The 8,699-nt window shown below is 49.1% G+C and overlaps 1 protein-coding gene and 1 pseudogene across 1 annotated transcript in view; one reads left to right on the top strand and one right to left on the bottom strand.

Annotated features, from left to right (window-relative positions):
• The window catches only part of CHMP7 (charged multivesicular body protein 7), a 58,427-nt gene extending 55,583 nt beyond the window's left edge, over nucleotides 1-2,844 (bottom strand). Inside the window, exon 1 of the mRNA XM_056571000.1 lies at nucleotides 2,777-2,844. The gene's annotated coding sequence lies outside the window, so the exon portion shown is untranslated. The remainder of the gene's footprint in view (nucleotides 1-2,776) is intronic.
• A 700-nt stretch (nucleotides 2,845-3,544) lies between these two features.
• On the top strand, nucleotides 3,545-3,706 carry LOC130267971 (U2 spliceosomal RNA; annotated as a pseudogene).
• The last annotated feature ends 4,993 nt before the right edge of the window (nucleotides 3,707-8,699 follow it).

The following is an 8,699-nucleotide window of genomic DNA, read 5'->3' as shown; positions in this document are numbered from 1 at the left end:
ATATATATATATTATAGTATTTCTCGTCTCTACGGCAGCTCCGTTCTTGCGGGGTCAGGCGAGACCGGTCCACCTGCATGGCCTTCACAGCGGAAGACCTAGAGACAGGTAGAGGTGGATGCTGGAACACTGGAGTCAGAAGAGGGCAGCGTTTAGGACGAGCTTTTTCCTTTTCAAGGTGGAGTTCCTCTTGTCTCTCGGAGAAACGTTTGTCAATCCTTGTGGCTAGCAAGATGAGGTCACTCAGGGTGGTAGGCAGGTCACGTGCAGCAAGGACATCTTTAATGTCACTATTAAGTCCTTTCTTAAAGGTGGCACAAAGAGCTTCATTATTCCAGTTGAGCTCGGATGCAAGAGCGTAGTCGGACGTAGCAGAGGTCAGGGCAGGCAGCAAGGGTTCACAGGCGAGTATACGGTAGCAATGGGTTCGGCAACTGGCAAGGCAATAAACACAGTAGGGAACGCTTTCTCAGAGGCAAAAGCACAAAGATCCGGCAAGGGCAGGAAGGGGCAGGTGCCTTTTATTGGGAGAACACAGTCGGAGGTGAGGAACCAGCGCACAAATTACCAGTGCGCTGGCCCTTTAAATTCACTGAAGCCAGCGCGCCCGCGCCCTAGAGAGCTGCGCGGGGAGCAGGTGAGATGAACGGGGACGCGGCGCGTGAGCGGGGACCAGCCGCCACGCTAGCCGTGTCCCTGCCACAGTGAGACCCGCGCTCCCGGTCAGTGCGTCTGACCGGGAGACGCCGGGACCCCGGAGCGGGGGACAGAGGCAGCGGGAGCTCTGGTCCGGAGGTGGAGACCGGAGCGCTCGCTGTGACATACACATTATCTTCATTCTGTAGGTCCATGTGATTACAACAATAACCAATTAATGTAGGTTTTGTTATATTTTTGTACTTTTTGTGAGAAAAATAACATGCATAAAACTTTCCCCTTCTGAACCCTATAACACTTATTTTTTCGTATACAAGGCTATATGAAGGACCATTTTTTTGTGCCATGAGCTGTAATTTTTATCAATATCATTTTTGTTTAGAAATGGAGGTTTTGATCTCTTTTCATAATTCTTTTTTTTATGGTATATGATGTGACCAAAAAGCAGCAATTCTAGACTTTGATATTCTTTGGTATTTATTTTTTACATTTACGCCATTCACTGTCCTTTCCTAATCTCACCACTGAGTGCTGACTAACATCACCCCCCGACATCACCGCTGAGTGCTCAGATATCACCCCCTGACATAACCACTGAGTGCTGACTGACATCACCCCCCGACATCACCGCTGAGTGCTCAGATATCACCCCTGACATCACTGCTGAGTGCTCAGATATCACCCCCTGACATCACCGCTGAGTGCTCAGATATCACCCTCTGACATCACTGCTGACTGCTCAGATATCACCCCCTGACATCACCACTGAGTGCTGTCTGACATCACCCCCTGACATCACTGCTGAGTGCTCAGATATCACCCCCTGACATCACCGCTGAGTGCTCAGATATCACCCCCTGACATCACTGCTGAGTGCTCAGATATCATCCCCTGACATCACCGCTGAGTGCTCAGATATCACCCCCTGACATCACCACTGAGTGCTGACTGACATCACCCCCTGACATCACTGCTGAGTGCTCAGATATCACCCCCTGACATCACTGCTGAGTGCTCAGATATCACCCCCTGACATCACCCTGAGTGCTCAGATATCACCCCTGACATCACTGCTGAGTGCTCAGATATCACCCCCTGACATCACCGCTGAGTGCTCAAATGTCACCCTCTGACCTCACTGCTGAGTGCTCAGATATCACCCCCTGACATCACCGCTGAGTGCTCAGATATCACCCTTTGACATCAATGCTGACTGCTCAGATATCACCCCGACATCACCACTGAGTGCTCAGATATCACCCTCTGACATCACTGCTGAGTGCTCAGATATCACCCCCTGACATCACCGCTGAGTGCTCAGATATCCCCCCCTGACATCACCGCTGAGTGCTTAGATATCACCCCCCGACATCACTGCTGAGTGCTCAGATATCACCCCCTGACATCACCGCTGAGTGCTCAGATATCACCCCCCGACATCACTGCTGAGTGCTGACTGACATCACCCCCTGACATCACCGCTGAGTGCTCAGATATCACCCCCTGACATCACCGCTGAGTGCTCAGATATCACCCTCTGACATCACTGCTGACTGCTCAGATATCACCCCCTGACATCACCGCTGAGTGCTTAGATATCCCCCCCTGACATCACCGCTGAGTGCTTAGATATCACCCCCCGACATCACTGCTGAGTGCTCAGATATCACTCCCTTACATCTACAGGGTCCACTGCTCCAGTTTGGGTAGACTTGCAAACAGCTTGTAAAGCCACAGTTCAGGTTGTCACAGTTTCCATTGCCCCCCCCCCCCTGTTGACTCTGCTGGAGTATAAAGAACAGAATAATCCACCATGCAGACGATGTTAGTGCAGTTGTTTTCTGTCTATTTGCAGTTATATAGCACGTGGCATATTAATGAATTGATTTACATATTCTTCTCCCCAAATAAAAAGCTGCAGAAAACACCTCCTGCTGGATACTAGATTGTAACTAGAAAACCAGGATCCATAGATACTCCCTGTGCTGAGTCAGTTCTTAGGATTTTGTGTAATGTAGCTACAGTTTAAAGGAGTATTCCAGGATTTTTTGTTCTTCAGCCTTTGAGCCCATGATGCCAACTTATAATACTATAATACTGTGTAATACGCTTCTATTACCTCCATGCACTGCTTTGTCCTCATGCACAGGACCCACACATAGAAGTGCTGTAGTACAAGTGTTTTTTTTATAACTGTTGTCTCTGACCTTTCCCAGCATTCCGTGTGGCCAGAGACAATATGTCATAAGCCACATGGTCTCCAGGGAGTCTGCCTATACTGCAGTGGGTACATAGCAGGGTGAAAGGAATTTACTGAAGTAATGATGGAGACCATGTGATTTATGGCATATTGGGGCAGATTTACTATGTGTTGCTTTTTTTTACACAGTACATAAATAAAGCTTTAACCGTTATCAGTTCCCTAATTTTCTAAGAGGCGCATCCGTGCCTGCCGTTGCTCCCAGCATGGAAATATCCACCAGCTTTGAGCTGATGTAGATTCCTGCGGCTTGGTATTGGCCCTGAAGTCAAAGGGTAGGAGCTTAAATGGCCTTCTGAGGATATATACGGCTCTGCTGGAACTTAGTAAATGTCCATTGTCTCTGGCTGCATGGAATGCTGGGAGACATCAGAGACAACAGTAAAATAAAGAGACTTGCATTACAGCTCTTCCGGCTGTGGGTCCTGCGTATGGAGGTAATAGAAGTGTATTATACTGTATTGTAACTTGACCTCATGGGCTCAAAAGCTAAAGAAAAAATTATCCTGGAAAATCCCTTTAACTCATGTATAATGCAACAAGACCTGGGCCCCTTACAGTTCCTCTGAATTTAGATCATGCTAAGATTTGCAGCTGTATTATGGCAACCTGAAACCCGTGTTTCACTTCGCTACTCGGCCTTTTGGCTAAGATCAAGTGTGTAGTATCTGTTCTTATCAGTTTTCATGCTGGTGGGGATGGATGCTGCATGGAGGGAGCAGGTGTACCAGGGCTTTCTGGGGCTGGTTCTGAGGAATCAGCTCGACGGCTGCCCCGATGTGACCTGTTCCCTCCAGGTCTCGCCATGAGGCTGAGAGGGTCTAGAGCCGAGGTACTTTTGTGCCTCAGGGAGTGGTGACCCCGAGGTGCCAAAACTCACTGGGAGAATAGACTCACTGAGTTGAAGCACGGGCACCATAATCTCTTCACCTTGTGGCACTCACCCCTTGATTCCCGGCCTTCTGGCTAGGATCAGAGAAATTTTTATAGATCCTGCCTGATGTCCAGGCAGTATATCTGCACACATTCACTTATTTATTTCTTTTTGTCTCACTGTGTCACTTTTTGCGTGTTGTGTGTTCACAGGATTTGTCAGGATGCGGTAGCCCTTCTGGGTGTCCCTCCTGGCGGTCTAGGGGAGGTGTGTGTGGCCATTAGGTTCCGCACCTCCCTGCAAACTCCCCGGGTATTCCTGCTTTGGCAGGGTACCTACCGATATCGGCTCTGCGGGCAGATACCTTGGCTAACGCCAAGGGGGATGCCGGGAGCATTTGTGGTCCCCTAGTAGCTTCGGCGAAAAGGGACATCGAACCTGGAACCTTTCAGGTGCCTTTTGGTCCGGAGGCGAAGGGTAAGGTTTGTTGGGGGGCCTCTCTCCTATCGGAGAAGGGCTTGCCATAGACCGCATCCTTTGTGCACGTTTTTTTAGTGTAACACGTTTGCACTTTTTCTTGCACTTTGGGTGAATCGAGAGCACATTCCTCGGCTTTAGATAAAAAAAAAAGAAACCCGTGTTTCACCTTGTGGCACTCACCTCTTGATTTCCGGCCTTCTGGCTAGGATCAGAGACATTTTTATAGATCCGGCCGGATGTCTGTGCAGTATATCTGCACACATTCACTTATTTCTTTCTTTTTGTCATTGTGTCACTTTTTGCGTGTTGTGTGTCCACAGGATTGTTAGGATGCAGTAGCCCTTCTTGGTGTCCCTCCTGGCCGTCTAGGGGGGTTATGTGTGGCCATCAGGTTCCTCACCTCCCTGCAAAAACTCCGGGTACTCCTGCATGGGCAGGGTACCGACTGCTATCAGCTCTGCGGGCAGATACCTTGGCTAACGCCAAGGGGGATGACGGGAGCGTTTGTGGTCCGTTAATAGCTTCGGCAAAAAGGGACATCTAACCTGGAACCTCGCAGGTACCTTTTGGTCTGGAGGCAAAGGGTAAGGTTTGTTGGGGGCCTCTCTCCTATCGGAGAAGGGCTTGCGATAGGCTGTATCGTTTGTGCACGTTTTTTTAGTGTTACATGTTTGCACTTTTTCTTGCACTTTGGGTGATTCGAGAGCACGTTCCTCGGCTCTTAGGGTGCTTTCACACTACGATTGTAGTGTATGGTTGCTGGATCCGGTTGGGAGGGGCGAAAACCGTCAGCTCCCGTATCCCAGACGGATCCGGCCCGAACCCCATTCATTTCAATGAGCCGACCGGAGTCAAACGCTGACTGTTTTAGGTCCGGTCAGAAAACTGTATACGGGGCAAAAATGAGACAACCGGAGTCGGCGTTTGACTCTGGTCGGCTCATTGAAATTAATGGGGTTCGGGCCGGATGCGGCTGGGATACGGGAGCGGCCGGTTTTCGCCCTTCCCAACCGGATCCAGCAACCGTACACTACAGTCGTAGTGTGAAAGCACCCTTAGAAAGAAGTGAAAAACCTGTGTTTCTCCAGAATTGTGTTCGGGTCTTAGGCTTCTCAATGACGTCTTCATCATTCCCTCAATCTTAAGATCTTTCATACAAAAAGGAGCTGGATCTGCACATGGCATGTGATTGTGAAGCCTATATTACCTCAAGCGTTGCCTCTTCTCTCTGGATCTCGAGTCCCTTCTCTGTCCCCTGGCCATCTTGTAAAAACAAGTAATATACACGATGTGGCGTAAGTGGTTTCCCAGGGTGCAGCGCTAGTTATTCGGTTGGTGGGAATTTAGCTTTGTCACCAGAGAAAGCCCCTCATTTCCCAACCCCTGCCATTATTTATTGCCCTCAGCGTGTGACAATGGGCGGCTTGTATTGAAACAGCTGTGCTGGGAACCCTGAGGAGCACAGGATTTAGCACTGTTGTATGTAAATGCTGGAACAACTCTGGTCAAATGGGGGCCAGAGCTTTACTAACATGGTGTCACGTCTACTGTAGGTACCATCAGCAATGTCTCCTCATACTTTCCTGTTTTCCTCTATGCTTTACAGATTCTCATAACGCATGTAAACCTGGACCCTAAGCGTTTGGGGCCTATTGTGCAGATGCTCCATAAGGCGGCCGGTCATTGTGTGCTTTGTTGTGCGCTAGGGCCCGTAACACGGTGCTTTACACATGAATGACCGAGGCTGCTACATAGGCTTATACCTACAGCCTGCTCTCCAAATCCAGTGATCCCTATTAATCACTATTGAGCTAAATGGATACGAGCTGAATAAGCCTTCTAGAAGTGTGCAGACCCCAGGAGACCATAGCTGTGTATTGTGTTACTAGACGCCTGGTCCATTGCTAAAACTATAGTCTTGGTCCCACATTGTTTGAGAAGGACTCTGAGCAATTTTAGATCCTTCCTCTCACGTCTCAAGGTGGATCCATTTCCTTCCTATCTACTTCAATAAGTAACAAAACAAAAGACGCCATTGCCTGCTCCTTCATCCCCAAGCCACAGGGTGTGAAGTCTGCCTAATAGTGCTAATAGCCCCTATGGGGGGTTATGATTCCAGTAAATGTACCGTTCAGAAGTGTGGGGCTTCTGGAAAAAGGATTTACTACTATGAAACATCAGCTGCAGAAAACGTATTGCTTTTTATTTCTATAGGCCAGTGTCTCCCAACCTGGGTGCCTCCATCTGTTGCAAAACTACAACTCCCAGCATGCCCGGACAGCCTTTGGCTGTCCGGGCATGCTGGGAGTTGTAGTTTTGCAACAGATGGAGGCACCCAGGTTGGGAAACACAGGTCTACACAGAGAGGATGTTCAGACTTTTGCACATGCTTTGTTTATTGTCTTATTTTTCTCCACTTGGATACATTAGGCTGTCTGGGCATGCTGGGAGTTGTAGTTTTGCAACAGCTGGAGGCACCCCTGGTTGGAAAACACTGACCTATACTATATACTACTATATAGTCCAACATGCTGGGAGTTGTCGTTTTCAACAGCTGGAGGCACCCCTGGTTGGGAAACACTGACCTATACTATACAGTGGTCCCTCAACATACGATGGTAATTCGTTCCAAACGACCCATCGTTTGTTGAATCCATCGTATGTTGAGGGATCCGTGCAATGTAAAGTATAGGAAGCTGTACTCACCTGTCCCCGTCGCTCCGGACAAGGTCCTCACCGCTCCCGATGCTGTCCCAGGGGCTCCCGATGCTGTCCCGCTGGTCTTCTTCGCGATCCTCCGGCTTCTTCCACATCTTCTGCAGGGTCCGGGCCTCGCTTTCTGGTGACGTTATTATGCTGCTGCGCCGGCGCGGCGTGCGTAGTGACGTAATAACGACGCCGGAAAGCGAGGCCCGGACCCTGGAGAAGATGCGCAAGACACCGGAGGATCGCGAAGTGGACCCGGAGCAGCGGGACTAGGTAAGCGAACCTGCCCGGGATGCTTAAACTGCTATCCGACAGCAGCTTAAGCATTTTGCGCTGTCGGATAGCAGTTAATGCGATGGCCCCGACATATAAAAGCATCGTATGTCGATTTTATCATATGTCGGGCCCATCGTAGGTCGGGGGGTTACTGTATACTACTATATAGTCCAACATGCTGGGAGTTGAAGTTTTGCAACAGCTGGAGGCACCCCTGGTTGGGAAACACTGACCTACACTATATACCACTATATAGACCAACATGTTGGTAGTTGTAGTTGTGCATCAGCTGGAGGCACCCCTGGTTGGGAAACACTGACCTATACTATATACTACTATATAGTCCAACATGCTGGGAGTTGTCGTTTGCAACAGCTGGAGGCACCTCTGGTTGGGAAACACTGACCTATACTATATACTACTATATAGTCTAACATGCTGGGAGTTGTAGTTTTGCAACAGCTGGAGGCACCCCTGGTTAGAAAACACTGACCTATACTATATACTACTATATAGTCTAACATGCTGGGAGTTGTAGTTTTGCAATAGCTGGAGGCACCCTTGGTTGGGAAACACTGACCTATACTATATACTACTACAGTGGTCCCTCAACATACGATGGTAATTCGTTCCAGACGACCCATCGTTTGTCGAATCCATCGTATGTTGAGGGATTCGTGCAATGTAAAAAGTGCATTTAATACTCACCTGTCCCCTCCGCTCCGGAGCGCGTCCTCACCACCCCCGATGCTGTCCCAGGGGCTCCCGATGCTGTCCCAGGGGCTCCCGATGCTGTCCTGCTGCCCCAGCATCTTCTTCGGGATGCTCCGGCTTCTTCCGCATCTTCTCCGGTGTCCGGGCCTCGCTTTCTGGTGACGTTATTACGCACGGCGTGCGCACAACATAATAACGATGCCGGAAAGTGAGGCCCGGACCCTGGAGAAGATGCAGAAGACGCTGGAGGATCGCGAAGTGGACCCGGAGCAACGGGGATAGGTAAGTGAACCTGTCCGGGATGCTTAAACTGCTATCCGACAGCAGCTTAAGCATTTTGAGAGGCCATCGTATGTCGATTTGATCATATGTCGGGGCCATCGCATGTCGGGGGGTTACTGTATATAGTCCAACATGCTGGGAGTTGTAGCTTTGCAACAGCTGGAGACACCCCTGGTTGGGAAACACTGCTTTAGAGCTTGGCACAAAAAATGAGATTGTAAACTCGGCCATTTTTGTGCAATTTACACCGAAATCTTGGAGATTATGGGGGAGATTTATCAAAGATTTAGACTGGTTTTTCCTGTCTAAATTTGTCGCACAGAAAGTCGCAGTCTAAATATGTGCGACTTTTCTGCAACTTTTGCTCTAGAGGATTTTCAGAACATGATGCATTCTAGTCTATTTTAGAAAAGCATTGGAAAATACATTCGTGCTGAATTCATCAAAAGC

This window comes from Hyla sarda, chromosome 4 (assembly GCF_029499605.1).
Source record: "Hyla sarda isolate aHylSar1 chromosome 4, aHylSar1.hap1, whole genome shotgun sequence".
Classification (NCBI taxonomy): Eukaryota; Metazoa; Chordata; class Amphibia; order Anura; family Hylidae; genus Hyla; species Hyla sarda.
Note: the sequence above shows the minus strand (reverse complement) of the source record. Positions and strands in the feature narration are given on the sequence as shown.